Below are 19635 nucleotides of genomic sequence, written 5' to 3'. Positions count from 1 at the left end.
GATCTGCTGATGATGAATTCTCTGACTTTTCATTCGTTTCAAAATGTGTTTATTTTGCTTTTATTTCTAGAGGATATTTTCACTGGTTATAGAATTCTAGGTTGACAGTTCTTTTCTTTCAGCACTTTAAGGATGATATTGCACTGTTATCTGGCTTCTATGGTTTCTATAAGAAATATGAAAGCATTTAATTTATTGCTGTCCTATATGTAATGTGTCATTCTTTTCTCTGGCTGCTTTCCAGTATTTTTTTAATCTTTAGTTGTTACCTGTTAGATAAATGATGCATTTGGCCATGATTGTCTTTGTTTATCCTGTTTTGGGTTTGCACGTTTTCAAATCTGTAAATACATATATTTTTTGTCAAATTTGAAAAGTCACTATTTCCTAAAATATTTTTTTTTCTGCACCAATCTTTTGCTCCTTCTTGTAGAACTTCTACACATGTCAGATTTTATATTTATATTGTCTCACAGGTTTCTGAGTCTCTGTTGTTTTCAACCTTTTTACTCTTTTATTCAGATTTGAAAATTTTTAATGGTCTATCTTGACAGTAACTCTTTCCTAAGTCAAGTGTTATTGAAGCTCATCCAGCTCAAATATCAGTTGTGGTTTTAAATTATAAAATTTCCCTTTGTTTCTTTTTTTATAATCTTTTAAAATTTGTTTAAATTGTGGTAAATATACATAACCAAAATTTACCATTTTAACCATTTTTAAGTATGCAGTTTGGTGGCAATAAGTGCATTCACATTGTTGTACAACCATCCCTGCCACCCATCCAGAGAACCTTTTTCATCTTGCAAAACTGAAACTCTGCACCCATTAAACAATAACTCTCCATTCCCCTTACTTCCAGCCCCTGGCAACCACCATTCTACTTTCCATTTCTATGAATTTGATTATTCTAAATACTTTATCTGAATGGAATTATACAGTATTTATCTTTTTATGACTGGCTTATTTCACTTAGCATAATGTCTCAAGGTTCTTCTAATTGTAGTGTGTCAGAATTTCCTGTCTTTTTAGGGATGCATAATATTCTATAGTATGTATGTATCACATTTTGTTTATCCATTCATTCCTTGATGGACATTGGGTTTACTATTGTGAATAGTGCTGCTATGAACATGGATATATAAAATCTCTTCAAGACTCTGCTTTCATTTATTTTGAGTATATACCCAAAAGTCAAATTGCTGGATTGTATGTTTAATTATATGTTTAATTTTTTGAGGAACTGCCGCACTATTTTCCCTAGCAGTTGCACCACTTGACATTCCCACCAACAGTCCTCATAGGTTCCAATTTCTCTACATCCTCACTTATACTTGACACTTGTTATTTTCTGTTTTTGTTTTTTGGTTTTTTTTTTTATGATAGCCATTCTAATTAATGTGAAGTGGTGTGTATTGTGGTTTTGATTTGCATTTTCCTGATGATTAGTGATGTTGAGCATCTTTTCATGTGCTTATTAGCCATTTGTATATCTTTGGAGAAGTGTCTCCAAGTTCTTTGCCTATTTTTGAATTGGATTGTAATTTATATTTTCTTTACTGAGAAATCTATCATTCAGTTCATTTCACGAGTTTTTGTTCTTACTTCATGAGGCATCATTATTATATCTGCTTAAAAGTCTGATAATTCCACCATTTGGGTCATTTCAAGGTTGATGTCTGTTGATTATCTTTTCCCTTGAGAGTTGTTGAGATTTTCCTAGTTCTTTGTGTGCTGAGTAAATTTTTTATTGTGTCCTGTATATTTTGAATATTATAATACGAAATTCTAAATCCTCTTAAAATCTTGCCAATGATGTTGATTTGTTTGGTTTTAACAGTCAATCCACCTAATTGTATTCAGAATACAAATCCTACCCTGCCTCCTGAGGGCTGTGGTTTCAATATCACTTTGGTTTTTCAAGCCTTTGCAATGTTGTATGGTCATCCCACTTGCGTGCCACTAGGGGCATGTCTTGGATCTGAGCAATGTTCTGCATCATAGTTCAGTTTTCATCCTTTGCAATATTAATTTGAGTCAATCTGCACATGTGCAGTTCACCATTTACCAGGACTTCATACACAGATTTAGGAGGTCTCTTTCTTCCGCTCTATCATCTCTGCGATTCCCCTGCACTCCTGGCTCCTAGGGACTTCTATGAACTTGTAGCTCTGAAAGAATAAAGACTTGGATTGCTATTGCTGAATTTTGGATAAAGAAAAGTCATTATCAACTGGGCAGCCACATGCAAAAAAATAAAAGTAGACCCTTACCTTACACCATACACAAAAATTAACTCAAAATGGATTAAAGACTTGAATGTAAGACCTGAAACTATGAAACTTCTAGAAGAAAACATAGGCAGTACACTCTTCGACATTGGTCTTAGCAACATATTTTCAAGTACCATGTCTGACCGGGCAAGAGAAACAATAGAAAAAATAAACAAATGGGACTACATCAAACTAAAAAGCATCTGCACAGCAAAGGAAACCATCAACAAAACGAAAAGAGAACCTAACAATTGGGAGAAGATATTTGCAAACCATACATCTTATAAGGGGTTAATCTCAAAATATATAAAGAACTTACGCATCTCAGCAACAAAAATCTAACAACCCAATTAAAAAATGGGCAAAAGACCTGAACAGACATTTCTCCAAAGAAGATATACAGATGGCCAACAGACACATGAAAAGATGTTCAACATCATTAACTATCAGGGAAATGCAAATCAAAACTATAATGAGATATCACCTCACGCCCGTCAGAATGGCTATAATTAACAAGACAGGAAACAACAAGTGTTGGAGAGGATGTGCAGAGAAGGGAACTCTCATACACTGCTGGTTGGGAGTGCAAACTGGTGCAGCCACTATGGAAAACAGTATAGAGACTCCTCAAAAAATTAAGGATAGAACTACCATATGATCCAGCTATTCCACTGCTGGGTATTTATCCAAAGATCTTGAAAACACCAATGCGTAAAGATACATGCACCCCTGTGTTCATTGCAGCGTTATTCACAATAGCCAAGACTTGGAAGCAACCTAAGTGCCCATCAAGGGATGAACGGATAAGGAAGATGTGGTATATATACACAATGGAATACTACTCAGCCATGAGAAATGGTGAAATCCAGCCATTTGTGACAACATGGATGGACATTGAGGGTATTATGCAAAGTGAAATAAGTCAGAGGGAGAAGGTCAAATACAGTATGATCTCATTAAGTAGTAGATAACAACAACAACAAACAAACACATAGAGACAGAGATTGGATTGGCGTTTACCAGAGGGGAAGAGGGGAGGGAGGAGGGCAAAAGGGATAATTCGGCCCATGTTTGTGGTGATGGGTTGTAATTAGTATTTGGGTAGTGAACATGACGTAATCTATGCAGAAATAGAAGTATAATGATGTACACCTGAAATTTATACAATGTTATAAACCAATGTTACTGCAATAAACAAAAAATTTAAAAAAAGTAATTATAAGAAACATCCATATGAAATTTGTATATATTATAAAACAAATTCTTGGTGATATATCCATTAAATACATCCTACATATGAATTTTTATCACAATTTCTTTTATGATAAAAAAATACCCCTCCCACTAAATTTATGAGTTCAGGTTTCCAAAAATGAGAATAATGGAAAATGATAAAACTGCCTGTATTAAAGCAAAATCTGATTTTGTACTAAATTTTACATTTTTTACATAGTATTGCTTTGGATGGTATCAAAATTCAGAGGCTTTGGTACTGATAAGAAAACATTCAACAACTTAAGTCCAGAATGACTCATAGTTAATGGTAAAACAATTTCCTTAAGTCATTAAAGGCATTTTGTCTCTTCTATTTAAATATTTTATTATTTCAATAGTCATAGTTTTCTTCCCAAAGAATATAGTTGAAATCTTTTTCTCTTAATACAATATAGCCTTGAAAATGAGGACTTAAGGTTATTCATTGAGAAGATGGAGTATAGAGCCTAATATTGTCAGGATGCATGCATTCTATAAACTTACCTTTTTTTAACCACAATTCTCATAAGATAAAAGGGTTGACAACTTAGGGTTCCATTGTTCCCAAAGTAGATGAGATGTTATTCACCAATGTCTTTTAAGACTGTCTTAAATACACATGACTCTGTAATCACTCCACCATTTTCTGAAATGCACAGTACTCTCATCATCATTGGGAGAGACCTTTATTCAGCTTAATTTTACATAAAAGCTCAGAGAGATGTGAAAGAAATGCTAAAACTTTTGAGCTCTGCATTCCATAGCAATCTCTTTCAAGCACAATTTATCTTTCCTTTTTTCTCCTTCATCTGTAAAATTAAATTTAAAATCTTTACATAAATATTACATAATTTATATAATTATTAAAACATTGTTTTCTTATTATTGCAACTTTTTAGACTAACCTAGGAAATAAGAAATATAGCTGCTTTTTAAAAAAGAAAATAATAAATATGATGAAGAAATACTGGAAAGCTTACCCAAAAAACCCCAAAAAACAAAACAAAACAACACCAAAAAGCCCCAGAAAGATAGATGTGAAAATTCTATGGGGAAACAGATTGTTCTCACAGTTCTCTGGTCCTTCAGTGGTTAGAGACACAGAAGGACAAGAGGAAGAAGAGTATGTCTTTTTATCTGGTATTGTTTTTATTTTCAGTTGAGATGAAGAGGGAATTACAATAATTGCATGCATTTAGCACAGTTCATTCCCTTAGAAGTAAAAATCTTTTAAAGACAAGTAATGTGTATGAAAATATATTAGTTAGAAGTAGAAACACTTTAATTGGAACAAATATATTGAAAGATGGTGACTTTTTAATGCACTATCAATGTATTGCTTATTCTGTGATTTGGGTTTATATTATATTTATAACTGATCAGTTTAAGACTTCTAAACATCAAATTTTCAGATTTTTCCAGTTTTTCAGCTTTCCTTTATGTATGTTTACAAATTCCTTGTTAACTTGAACGTTAAACACTTGCCTCTGAGAACCATTTTCACTGGTTTCTATGTACTGCCTAAAAAGGCAGTACATTTCCATTGAGTCATATGAGCGTGTAACTATAAAGAATTTCCAGATGTTGTTCGGAAAACAACAAAATTATCTCCTATTCTTCCAGTTGGAGACCTGAGTTGTATCTTCTAATTGGTTAAAAAAAATGTGTGGAAATGTTTACAGTTTATTTTATCCCTCAAAATGTAGGATGAAAATTGTTATAGATTATTTTCATCTTAACTTGAGCTTTTTGCTGAATAATGTAAGAGTTACTTTGAAACTCTGTTTGGAATATATTAACTGAAAGCTAAAATTCTTCTAAATAATTTAAAATCCATTGGCTTTTCTTTAAAGAATTCCTTATAAATCTCCATGCTGTACATTTTAAAAATTAAAATTGTGCCACGTAAGTATTTTGTAGTTGATTGGGTGCTTCATGTTAAACAATAAAATAAAATTAGACCTGGGTACCAACCTTTTATCTTCTTCTAATTCCATAACTTTTTAAACTTCAGTTTCTCTATCTTTGTCATTTGATACTTTTTCCTTGCAAATAATACAAAAGAGACTGGTGACTTCTGATTTATAATTGGCTTTTAGTTAGAAGTGCATTTTTTAGCAGGAATTGGCAAACTGTTGCCTGTGGGCCAGATCTGCAGATTGCTTGTTTTTGTAACTAAAATTTTATTGCAATACAGCCACATTCATTCATTTGTATTGTCTATGGCTGCTTTCACGCTGCAAGAGGAGATTCGAGAAGTTGTGATAGAGACCATATGGCCCACAAAGCCTAAAATACTTATTATGTGTCCCTGTACAGAAAAGATTTGCTCATGGGTGCTTCATAAGATGAAGGTTGCCAATCATGACCCTTGCATTTTCCCCTACATTTGAGGTTATTGTGTAACTCAGTTTTCTGAGTTACGTCAGGATGTTGCTATGAAGCCATCACTTATTTTCACTGAAAGCATGTTTTCAATGTATCGTTTATCCTGTGCTTAAGAATTAAAGCCATTGCAAAGTTGTTGCTATTTCAGAGGTGTATATTATTTCATTTGATTTTTCATTTTTGCCATTGAAAAAATTTATACCTCAGTAACCAGCCTGTTATGTCTTATCTTTGTTGATTACATTGACTTTGTTCAAATTGGCAGACCAGCTTGAATATTCATTTATTAATTCAATAAGTATTTAATCCACCTCTATTATGCTCATCTTCATAATTTTTAGGTTACATAAAAATAATTTTTGTTTACTTGTTTTGCATATTTTTGTACAAGGAAAGATGTAAAATTAATAGGGTGTAATTAAGTAGGGCTATTATAACTCAGGAATTCTCTGAGTTACAGAGATATTCCAATACACATACACCCATTTTCTAAATAGTTTTACTGGAGAAATAACCTTTTGATTGAACTAAGAACATTTTATGGACTTTTAACCTTAAAATTATACATGTATTTAAATGGCAACCTGGTCATACTTGATGTAAAGTATATTTATTGATTTATTCAGAAATATGTCTTGAGCCAGCCACTCAATTTAACCACTAGCCAGATGTTCTAGTGGTTAAATTTGGCACTCTCACTGCTTCAGTGGCCTGGGTTCGGTGCCTGCTTGCAGAACCACACAACTTGTCTGTCAGTTGCCATACTGTGGCAGTGGCTTGTATAAAAGAACTAGAAGGACTTACAGCTAAGTTATACAACTGTGCACTGGGGCTTTGGGGAGGAAAGAAAAGAAAGGAGGAAGATCAGCAACAGATATTAGCTCAAGGCAAATCTTTCCAGGCAAAAAAAAAAAAAAAAAAGAAATATATCTTGAATTCTTCAGTGTTCTTACACTGTTCTAGACATAGGAAGTACAATAGTAAACAAAATTGACAAAACCTCCTAACTTTACTGTAGCTAACGTTGTATTGGGAGCAAACAGACAACAAGTAAGTATCAGAAAGGGAGGAGTGTATGGAGAGAAAGAGAGAATGGAGACAGTGAGTGGGGGAAGAAATTGATAACTAAAAATAGGAAGTCAGTCTCCAAAATCTCTTTACTAATCTGTACTTCCATCAACAGTGCATGAAAGTTTCTAAATCCCCACAAACCTCCCACTTTTGACAGTATTCAACCTCCTCACCTTTACCAATCTGACGGGTGTAACTGATGTCTTCAATTTCCATCTTTGTTGTTAATAATGAATTGAGGGACGTTTTTCATATCCTTGTTATCATTTTGGATTTTCTTCTTTGTGATTGGTCTAATCCTAGCCTTGGTCATAATTTTATGGAGATGTCCGTCTTTTTCGTATTGATTTTCAGGAATTCCTTATATATTTGTCCTTTGTTGGTTTTAGACATTGCAAGTATCTTTTCTCCAAATGCTAACGTTTTTCATCCTGCCCTTCTTTGAATATAAATTCTTAATGTTTATGGAATAAGTTAATCAATTTTCAACCTTATGATTTATAATTTAGAGAGTTTTTTGGGGGTTAGATTTGAGGTGTAATTTACATACAATAAAATTCTCCATTTTAAAGAAGTGTACAGTTTGACTTTCGACAGATGTATGTAGTTTTGCAGTTACCATCAAAATCAAGAGATCAAACATTTCTGTCACCCCCAAAAATTTTCTTTACAGTCTTTACAGCCTCTTTACAGTCATTCTCCTCCCTTCCCCCCAGTCCCTGGCAACTACTGAAGATAAGAGTATCTTCTGCCCCTATGGTTTTGTGTTTTCTAGACTGTCTTGTAGATTGAACCATCCAGTATGTAACCTTTTTTTTCTTAGAGTTTTTAAAGAAGTCTTTCCTCACCCATAGGTAACAAAGGTAATGTATTCTCCTGCATTATCTTCTATTAACTCGTTGATTTACCTTCCACATTTAGAAACTTTAGTGCATTAAGAATCCAATTTTTATATTGTTTTAGTTGAGTTGAATTTTTAAAAATTTTTTTCAGTATAGTAAGCTACTTGTTTCAATGCCATCTACTAATGACTATTCTTAAAGAAATGCAGCTGGAATTTTTATTGAGATTGCATTGAATATATAGTTTAATTTGGAGAGAATAGTTATGTTAGCAATGTTAAGTCATCCCGTTCAATAACATGGAGTATCTCTTTATTCAATTCTTCTTTATGCCTTTTATAAGGCTTTTAACCTTTTTTCTGTAAGGATTCATGAATACTTTAATTTGTATGTATTGAACAGTTTTTCTTAGTATTGTGAATTGTTTCTCATTTTATCATATTCTGTATGTATTTATTGCTAAATTAGAGGAGTGCCACTGATTCTTATAAATCAACCTTTTATTTGGTCATTATGCTGAACTTTCTGATTAGTTTTAAGAGTTTAGTTGTTGATTTTATTCGTTTTTATAAGCACATCATGTACTCTACAAATAGTAAAAATCTGAATCTTCCCTTCAGGCTATAACATTTTTTTTTTTCTTTCCTGGTAGTGTTGACTAGGTCTTACTCAACTACATTAAATGTAGTGGTGAGAGTAGAAATACTCATCTTATTCTCTATCATTGAAAAAATACTGCAGACATCAATTAAATATAGTGGTTGTTCTAGGTTTAAGTTTCAAACATTTGACAATGGGAAACTTTTTCTTAGGGTACCAATTAATATGGTCCACAAAAGAGCTAGATATGCGACTAGAGTAGTGATTTTCCTCCCAGCCTGCATTAAAATCACCTGAGGCAACTTAGCTATATCAGTGTTTGGGCTCTATTCCTGGAGTTTTTCATTGAATTGCTCTGGGGTAGGATTCAAGCATCCGTAATCTTCCCAGGTGGTTCTTCTATGCAACTAGGTTGAGACTCATTGGAGAAGTCCATTGAACTAATTAACCTCTAAAAGAATGTGTATCTAAACTAGTTTAAATTTTTAAATGTTTACTCCATAATTAAAAATATATTGACGAAACTATAGAGAATTGTGGGTTTCTCCAGTTAAAAACAAAGTACATGAATGTTTTATTCATGGATTTCATAAATTTTAATATGTTAGGAGACAGTTTCTTAGGGAGGAAAGCATTCCTATTTTATGTTGGGTGTACTGATGACTTCTCCATATTTAAATTGATGTTTGTTAAAAGGTCTTTACCCACCCCAGGATCCCTCATGTCCTATTTAAATATTCCTAAAATAATTGGGATTGAGATTGACATGTTAAATATGTTTTATCCATCACCTCCACACCTATTCTAGACCTATATGAAGGTCACACGGGATACATATGAGCTCCACAAAAAACAATATTTATAATTACACATATATAATTCATAAAAGAAAAGCTATTGAGTAGTCTTCATTTGTCTACATTATCAAAATGTGTTTATTCACCATCAAATATTAGCAACCTCTTGTTTTAAAGACCTGACATAGAAATGATCCATATATCCAAATGTCATCTTTCCAAAGCTCATATTATATCCTTCCAGATCCCTGTGTTATGGGACACACCTGTCCTCTACTCTCTACCCCTTTATTTCCCTGACCACCCAGTCCTCATGTCACATGCCACACTGCTTCTGAGTGTTCCCACTCTCTGAGAATGGAGCCCACCTCTGCAGCTGCTGACAAACACACTTTCCCCTTAATTCTTCTAATTAACAAATTTAGAATGTCTAGGAGGTGGAAGAACAGCCATCTGCCAGTTTGGGGAGGGACACAAAGTATATGGGGCTGAAATGGCATTTTCAGTAGGAAAGGGAGAAAAAAATAGTACAATTTGTAACATAGTTCACCTTTATTATCTAAATATGCCACTTGAAAATATTTATACCATCATTATCAAAAGGGTTGGTGCAAGGAGGATGCCAATGAGCAAGTGCACCTGTTAAAGAATGCGTACTATGTCATAAGTGTCTTGGCAAGGGACAAATATGCAGTACCACTGATAGAAAGCACTTATTTCTAAGGGAAAATTCATTCTTTGTTCTAAACAAATTTTCTTGGAAAATACTCTTTGATTAGACTCAATTAGTAAGTTGGGGGAGAAGTTTTGATGTTAAAAACCAAAAAGATACACTTTAAGCGAAAATTATGTAAAAGAGACAAGTAATATAAAAATTTATGAAACATTTACATTTCATTGTTTAAATTTTAATATGAATTAGTTTTTTAATCATAAAGGGCTGGGCAGTCAGTGCTGAGGTAGATAAAAAGTAGAAGTAACATTTTAAATGTTTGCTGATGCTGTATGTGTGCCTTTTGATATGCAACAGTGAGAGATTTAAAAATAATGTCTCTTGGGACCGGCCCGGTGGCGCAAGCAGTTAAGTGCGCACTCTCTGCTGCGGCGGCCCAGGTTCACCAGTTCGGATCCCAGGCGCGCACCAACGCACTGCTTGTCAAGCCATGCTGTGGCGGCGTCCCATATAAAGTAGAGGAAGATGGGCACAGATGTTAACCTAGGGCCAGTCTTCCTCAGCAAAAAGAAGAGGATTGGCAGATGTTAGCTCAGGGCTGATCTTCCTCACACACAAAAAAGATAATGTCTCTCAGCTAATCTATTCTGTAAAAATTTTCTAAAGATCTTGGGTTCCAATGTTTCGCCTCTGGCTGCCCATTTCTGAATTATTTGCTAATTAATTATGTACATTTTAATTGTTTGCTTTCTGCACCTGCAAGGGACATAGGAGAATATGGGCAAGTAGCACTCTCAAAGAGATTAGACAAAGAATTAATTCCATAAATTAACAGAAGAAATCACATCCCACTTTATGGGATGCTTGTGATTTATACTTCCATATTTTATTTGGTTATAATAGTCTATTTTAATTTATTTAAGACCTAAAACTTCCCTTTAATATATGGGCTAGTTAAAAATGCTAGTTGCTGGTCACTGAAATTTAGAGCTTCCTAAAACCAGTATATTATCATGTCTACCAGGAAAGTCTAAATTATTTGCTTATAATTTAATATTAGCATTTGTGTTTGTCTTTATTTTCCCTCCGTACAGTGCTTCTCATTTTTCTGGATCTAAGGAGAGTTGTTTTCCATTATCTAGGTAGACAGAAGGACTATTGTTGGAAATAACCTCATTTTACCAATCATTTAGAGGAAGCATATGAATGCTACAGTTTCCGTTCCTGATATAATTCTTGAGAGAGGCACCAGTGAAATAGTGTTGCAACATGGGGCAGAAAGATCTCTGGTTCAGGACTAGTTATTCTTAGGCAACTGAGTCACACTGTGGGTTAGCTGGATGTTAAGTTAAATGTCATTGAATTCATTTTTCTTCTTGAATTTTAAAGCCTTAAGTCTTTCATCCTGAAGCTGCCTGCATTCCTGTTGTCTAAGCGTGCTCCCCTATGAATGTTTAGTACGTTGTAAAAGGGCGATCTTTTTACCAGGTTATGAGAAATGTTCCATTTAGGTATAATTCACCTTCCTGGCTCTCAGTTTTAGATTATGACTAGCAATGTTTAATTATGAAAGTGTATTAGACAAAATGTAGAGTTAGACAAGTGTACAGCTGAACCTTTTTTATCGTTGAACAAAATTTTTATTTCTTCAAATGAGAATGGATTGAAATTTTTTTTTTTTTTTTTTTTTTTTGGTGAGGAGATCAGCCCTGTGCTAACATCCGCCAATCCTCCTCTCTTTTTTTGCTGAGGAAGATGGCCCTGGGCTAACATCTGTGCCCATCTTCCTCCACTTTATATGGGACGCCGCCACAGCATGGCTTGCCAAGCAGTGCGTCGGTGCGCGCCCAGGATCCGAACCAGTGAACCCCGGGCCGCCGCAGCGGAGCGCGCGCACTTAACCGCTTGCGCCACCGGGCCGGCCCCTGGATTGAATTTTTTGACCTTATGATTTCCTATCCTTTATTTCTTTTTTGTTAACGCAGTACATGTACTTTTTAATATGTCCCAGTAGTATTTTTATCCATTTGAATGATGTCTTGCCTTTTATAAGGGAAGATATAAACCATGTATTAAAGTGGAAATAAGATGTGATTTCCATGGTCTTTTTTTATTTGTGTAAGACAGGCCTGATGGTGCGATTCTGCAAGCTAAAGAGTACAGAAAGTCATGTTTCTGGGACTTGGATTTCGATTACTTAAATCCTACATGCCTGAAACTTCTCTAACAAAATTTGCCATATATGTTGGCATTGACTACAAGTGCTTAACTGTGTGGGGTTGTGATTTGATTTGAGAAGCCCCCTCAAGGCCCATTGCTCTGCCAGGTACTGTCAGCCAAATCTAATCATAACTGCTCAAATAGTTACCATTACCTGTTGAGAAACTTTACTTTCATTAATAGTTGTATAAACAAAGCCACATAGTATACATATATTTTTTTTCCTTTAGAGTTTACTAATTAACCTTAACCTTCAGTCCGACTAAATTGAACAAGAGATTTTATTTGTACAGCCTTTGAGGTTTTTTAGAATTTTTTAGATAAACACTACTATTTCTTGTTTTTTTTTTTTAATAATTTTATTTATTTATTTTTTCCCCCAAAGCCCCAGTAGATAGTTGTATGTCATAGCTGCACATCCCTCCAGTTGCTGCATGCGGGATGCGGCCTCAGCGTGGCCGGAGAAGCAGTGCATCGGCGTGTGCCCGGGATCCGAACCCGGGCCGCCAGCAGCGGAGCGTGTGCACTCAACTGCCAAGCCACAGGGCGGGTCCTACTATTTCTTACTAAATGAAATTACAACTTTCTTGTTTTAATAACAAGTGTCTTCTCATTTCAACGAGAATGTCAATGTCCAGTCTCATTTCAGTGCTGTGTCAATGATTTGTGTGTGTATGTGTATTTTACTTCACTCTTAACTGATATTGGTCTGGATTCTTATTTATGCAGGTTTAATGAGACTGAAAACACTGATGCTAGTTATGAAAATATTAATGTCTATCAATTTAGTATTTTTATATTCTCCATCATAGAAATCTATTCCAATGTAGTGCATAGTAATAATAGTTTGTATACAAAGAAGGATTTCCAGGTTTACCTTTTCATATTCCATCATGTAGTGCTTTTTCTTTGTTCAGTTAATTTTTAACAGTTTCACATAAATTGTTTAAAACAAAAAGAACTATATTGTCTATAGTGAATCAAGCTGTAAGAAGTATTTATTGGCATCCAAGTGAGCAGCTAACTTGGCAATTATAAAAATCCTCTGTTTAGCCAGCTCATGCCAAGAGTTATGGACTCATGTTTGTGCTGTTTTGCTTGATCTTGTCACTTTCTTCATGCAAATAATATAATTTTCATGTTTTTCCACCTCAAATTATTGCGTGGTGGTTGGTCAAATGTTAAGATCACATCAAGGAATAAGAAAAGTCACTTATGGGATTTTAATTACAAATAAATCATACATAAGAGGAAGGGAAATAAATATTCAGTAACTAATATTTGCATATTGACGTAGTGCACTGGATATATGGTGTGAATAACACATGTGATCCATCTAGAAGAGGCTACAAACAGTCTTAGGATTGTATTATTATGTTGAAGAAAAGCAGATCGAAGGGCAATGGCAAAGGTGAAGAGGAGGGAAGGAGCAGGACACCTAGAGCAGAGGGGAGCTGGGTTCGTATCAAAGAACAGTGGAGACCCAGTAAGGCTAGGCAGTGAGAGTCTTGTAAAGTAGTCTGAAGAGTTTAAACTTGGCACGGTAGATGGCGAGCACACACTGGAGGCTTCTGAGAGGCTGATGTATTTTTAACCAGTTGATAACTAACACAAGTTGTAGAATCTCCTTTCCTTATGGTCTGTTAAAAGTAGTTTAGGCTATAACAACACTATTAGGGACATTCGTGCGATTGTCTACCTCAACAGTATTAAAAAGAACCACTTAAATAGAGAAATATTTATCAGTTACATCTCCTTTCTTCTAAGACTCTACAAATGAAAACAGGCAAAACTGGTGTAATTAAAAAAGCCTGTTTGAACAGAAACACAGGTTTAATTTTGCGTACAAACAAGGAGATTATAACATTTAAGAGATAGTGAGTGAAGGGGAAGTCATAAAATGTTCATTTTTAGATAGAATGATCAGAGGAATTCTATGCTTTCTTTCAATTAGGAAAATTTAATATGGGCTTTTGGAACTTTTTAAATGAAGGAAGGGTGAGTATAAAGTAGCTGGAACCTCACAGCCTTGTTTAACCTGAAGATTTTACAGTGTGAAGATTGTCTGATCCCTTGGTCTATGGAAGGCTTTGCAAGGACACTTGTCAGGACCTCAGAAGTGTACCTGACAAGGTTTACCAACCAGAGCTATACATTTTTGTAATGTTTAGGTGCTGATGATTTTTACAGCAGTCTGGAGGGGGTGAGGGGGGAAGGAGAGAGAGGTGGAAGAAAGCAATTATGGCATTCTCAAAAGCTCATTCTAAGTATTTCCAAGGAAAAGACTATTTTTGATTTTACCTTTACATGTGGGTTCCCTTTGACAAAATGACCATAGGAAGTTTAATTGGTGACTTCTCGTATGTGGTGGTTTCATACATGGATTGCTGCTATAGCATATATAGTCTTATGTTGATCTTCAATGGCAAGTATATATTCATGGCATTGATCTAGCTCCTGGAAATGGTGATGGCTGAAAATATTTTAGAAATGTGGCTCTTTTTCCCAGATGTCAAAAATCAAGTATCTGGGTTTAGTTCATAACACAAATTTAAATATATTATGCTCCTAGTACTATTACTAGTTCATTTGTATAGCTTAGATCATTTAATCTCTGTGTTTCTCCTTTATCATATGTAATCATAAATAAAACTCACAAGCTTTATTAAATAAAAATATCCGGGGGTTGGATTTTTCTTGGAAAAGGATAGGGAAGATGAATAGAGAAGTGTTTTGCATCTTAATTTTAGGTCAAAAAGAAAATGATAAGAAAATAGACTTATAAAATTAATCTAAAGGAAAGTAGCTTCCAGTGTCTGCTGTATGTTTTCTTTATGTTCTACTGTGTTTTCTATAAATAAGACTCCAGCACTGTTCTAGAAAACAGTTTTTAATAATGATGACTTTAAAATGCATCATAAATTTCTCAATCACTAAAATATCAGCTAGCTTTAATAGACTGTGCAGAAGTAAGAGTATATACAAATGTCTTTTGAATAATTTTCAAGAAAAATGCCCAAAGTAAAATAGTGTTTCTCATAAAGCTTTTAGCCTCAAATGAAAGTGAATGTCCCATTACTGGGATATCTGGTCAATTGGGTGATTGCTTACTGGGAAAATAAACTGGATTTAGAGCCCTACTCTGCAATTTACTAAGGGCGGGAGTAGTTAAGAGGAGTTTTTAAGCCTGACCGACTTGAGTTCAAATCCTGGCTCATATCCTCAAATGACTGGCTTAGTCTCTCCCTGTGCTTAGTTACCTTATTTGAGAAAAAAAGAGTTTAATCACAAGAATGTTCTAATGATTAAATGAAATAACATGTATAAATATATTAACTAGGTGAGGCACCACAAAGTAAACATCATAACTTTTAGTTATGTGCCTTTGGGCAAAGCATTTAACCTCTTTGAGCATAAATGTCTTCATTTATAAAATGAGGACAATACAGCTTCACAGGACGTCTGTAATCAAAACACTGTGTGAGATTATATTAGAAAAGTATTTTGGAAATTGTCAAGAGGGAGAAATCAAGGATGACACCCACGTTTCTGGCTGGACGTTTGGTTTATAATGGGGTCCTTCACTGCAATCCTGACACAAGGCACGGAGCAGGCTCGAGGGAACAGGCGATGAGTTCCATTCTGAGCATCATGAATTTGAGAGTGAAGCAACTGTAGAGCAGCAGAGCTCCATTAAAAGTTATATACAAGGCACAAACTCTCACTGGTCTTGTTAAACATAAATTCATAAGAATTTCTGCCTTTATCATGTGCACACCTGTTATGGGTAAAATGTTGTCATTTTGCCAACTACCATGACTAAGTCACTTCTTCATAAATCTGTGATACCTAAAATGTACATCTTTATTACTACCCTTTCTTCTTTTGTTGGAGCAAATACATAGATCCCCTTGTGAATGGCGTTTGGTCCGGGCGTTGCTGTTTTCTGGTTGGTGTGTGGCCTGAATGGTCCAAACAGCTCTGAGTGAATCACAGTTCTTTTTTTTTTTTTTTTTTTTTTTTTTTAATTTTATTTATTTATTTATTTTCCCCCCAAAGCCCCAGTAGATAGTTGTATGTCACAGCTGCACATCCTTCTAGTTGGTGTATGTGGGACGCGGCCTCAGCATGGCCTGAGAAGCGGTGTGTTGGTACGTGCCCGGGATCCGAACCCGGGCCGCCAGTAGCGGAACGCGCGCACTCAACCGCTAAGCCACGGGGCCGGCCCTGAATCACAGTTCTTAAACTACAGTAAATATTACATATATTCCACATTTTCATGTAATTTATTTCCTCATACCTGGCATCATGACTTTGTAGTTTTCCAAAACACAATTTTTCACTTGGAAAGGTTGGAATTTCATTTATATTTAAATTATGTATTATATTTAAACCATATTTTTGTGAATGAGGGGGGAACATATTTCCCTCCAACTTGACCACCTTAATCTTGATCATATCTGGGCATGGTCTTGTTGAATTGATCTCATTTGAGACTCCCTGTTGACCAAAAGCTTTACATATGCAAGTCTAGCCAGTCATATGGCTGGCATTACTGTAAAGTCAACTGTCTTTAGGTGGAGATATCCAGTAGTCATGTATGAAGATCTAAAGTCCAGGAGACAGTGTGGACAAGGCTTAATGTATGGACTTGGAGCTATGCAATAGTAAAGCTTTAACAGGGTAGTATTGTAAGCATCCCAAGGAAACTTGGAAGCCAGATTATCTGGTTCAGGTCTTGGCTCTGCCACCAACTAGCATTGTGGCCATAGGCAATTTGCTTAAACCTCTCTGAACTTAGCTTTCTACATCTTTGAAATTGGAACAAAAATGGCACTTGCTTCATGGAGTTGTTGTGAGGATTAAATATGTTAACATATGTAAAATGCATGGTAAAATGTAAGAGTAACAAATAGTATCCGTTATCATTATTATCATTAGGATATGGATGTAGGTGTTATCAATGTATAGGCAACTGAAGCCATAGATTTAATGGTATATTCTGGGAAGGTGGCATTTAAGGGATGGGGAAAGGAATGGGGGCCTTCTGAAAAGTAACGATACGGGTAGGAAAAACATCTGGCAAATATGGTATTGTGGAAACTAAGATAAAAGTATGTTTCAATAAAAAAGAATTGGTTAACATTACCAAATACTAAAAAAAAAAAAAAAAGCAGACTGCTGCATCTCACACCTCCAAGTGCCACCATTAGATTGTAACCATGTAGACAGAACCCACTTTCCCATGTTCATATGTTACAAACTGAATGGTGTGCTCAAGTTGATTAGTGCAGGGGAGTCTCTGATTCTCAAAAGGTGTCAAGACAAGTATTTTAAAGCATTTGCTTTAAAATGCAGGAACGTGGAAACCTTGGAAAGGCCTATAGGAGTGTAATTGTTAGGAAGAAATCAAATGGCAGTAAGTTGAAGTCTAAGTGAGAGCTGGGCCGCTTGAGGACAGTGATAACACCTGTGAAGAGGGAGCTGAAGACGGTCTGGGCCTCAAGGAGACTGGCAGGCATAGAGTTGCATTGTTTTAAGATGAGAGACCATGCTGAAGTTAAGGAGAAGTTAAGAAGGTGGCAGTGGCGGGGGGGAGGGGCTATCGGTAGCCTAAGGACACCTAACGCAGTAGGATACAGCGCCTAGTCACGCGGGAGCCCTTGAAGAAGAGGAGGGATACTGTTGGGTTGTAACAGTGCAAGGAGAAAGGATAGATTCCTGTGCAGCTGCTTTGTAACTTCGGTGGCAACAAGTTGAGGGAACTCCTGTCTGATGGCTAGCACTTTCTCTGTGAAATAAAGAGATGTAAATTTTAAGAAGAATGACATAAAAAGTCAGTCTCCAAGAGGGAAGCATTGTACCACTCGGTACTTTGGAGTAAAATTTGGTAACAATAGAGCCAGTCCTAGGCGCATGCAGTGGGAGATGCTTATTTAAGAAACCACGAGATCTGAGATCTCATGGTTTAGCGTTCTATGGAACCCTGTCAGGGCCAAGGCCAGTGGCAGTGAAGCTTCAGTGTGGTGACATTGCTAAGCATCCCCAAGGAGGCAAAAGTCTGCTTCACAACAGGCGGCCAGCTTATTTACAGCCATGAAGGTGATGCCAGAAATGATGCTGCAGAGCTGTGAATTATATCTTTTTCATTGAACTTAAAATGCTAGGAGAAAAGTATTTAGAAAGCACTTATCTCTTCACCTATTTATTTATAGCACAAAAGAACTCCCTCTTTGAATATTTTCCTACAGAAAATCAATTTTTCTTAATAGACCTATTTTTTTTTTATGAATGCCCTTTGACAATAAAAATAGAGGATAAACTCTAGTACACAGTTCATTTCTATAAATAATATAAAATACTTATGATTGAGACAAACCAGAACTTTCTATTCTGAATGAAGTCAACTTGAAAATTAGCAGAAACTGGATTTTAAATAATTCTAACCTGTATTTATGCTCACAGTTCTGTCTTCCAGGGAGCTAGGATCCCATTAATAATTGAATATTCCAGAAGTAACAAAAGAAACTGGCAGTCTTCTTAGTCTTGTTTAGTGATTCAGCGGTTATACTCAAACTTCAAAAATTTTTAATGTAACCCAACCATTTTTTGAAAACATCAGCCTAGTGGGGTTTGTACCAGATGGTTCTTTTTTAATATGTTTGCATTCTCCTTTCTATGGGGCCTCATAACCGGAAATTTTATCATGTCCATTCTGCATAAAAGTTGGTTTAACTTTGTCAGCAAATCACTTATAAATGTAGATATAAAGTTTTTTATATCAGGTTTTATAAAATTTGCTATCCAAAGTCTTTATAGTTCAGAAGATGAGTTTCCCCTTGTAAATGTTAATATTTGCTTGTTTTAAAAGGTCTACTTTGAGGATTTATGTAAATTGGATAAAAATATAATATGTACAAGACTATACGAAGATTTGTAGTTTTCTAATGCCTGATAAGGTATCAGTTAGAGGAAAAAATTAAATTGCCTTAACAAAGACATCCCAAAATGCATTGGCTCAAACAAGACAGAAATGTATATCTTTCTCAGGTAACAGTCCAGATAGATCGTCCAGGTCTGTTAGCAGCGCTGTTTCATGCAGCTGATGAAACAGCTGCATGTTTCAAGGATGCAGGTCTGCCATTCTTAATGCATAATGTCCAAAGTCACTGGTTGCTACTACACTAAATAGAAGTGAAAAGAAAAGAAGAGAAGCCTTGGGGCAAAGATTTCCTCTCAAGCAAGTCAAATAGAAGTTGCTCATGTCATTCTTGGTTGCACTCCATTAACAATGAGGTATTAATCACATGGCCGCACATGTAGCAAACGGAACTAGGAAATGCAATCCCCAGCAAGCAGCCATGTCTCAGCCACACTTTACTGTTATGGAGGAGCGGGGAGAAAGTCTTTACTGGACAGCTAACAATATCTGACACAGATAGAATTGGATGTATAAGGAGAAATAAACTGTTTTAAGAGCATCATCCCACTCATTAAGCATCATCCCACTCATTAAAAGA

The 19635-nt window shown here is 35.4% G+C and overlaps 1 protein-coding gene across 4 annotated transcripts in view; it reads left to right on the top strand.

Annotated features, from left to right (window-relative positions):
• CRPPA (CDP-L-ribitol pyrophosphorylase A) overlaps nt 1–19635 on the top strand; it is a 264411-nt gene that overhangs the window by 195712 nt on the left and 49064 nt on the right. The gene's annotated exons all lie outside the window — the stretch shown is intronic.

This window comes from Diceros bicornis, chromosome 3, assembly GCF_020826845.1.
Source record: "Diceros bicornis minor isolate mBicDic1 chromosome 3, mDicBic1.mat.cur, whole genome shotgun sequence".
Taxonomy (NCBI): Eukaryota; Metazoa; Chordata; class Mammalia; order Perissodactyla; family Rhinocerotidae; genus Diceros; species Diceros bicornis.
The sequence above is the reverse complement of the archived record's forward strand: the minus strand, read 5'-3'. Positions and strand labels throughout refer to the sequence as shown.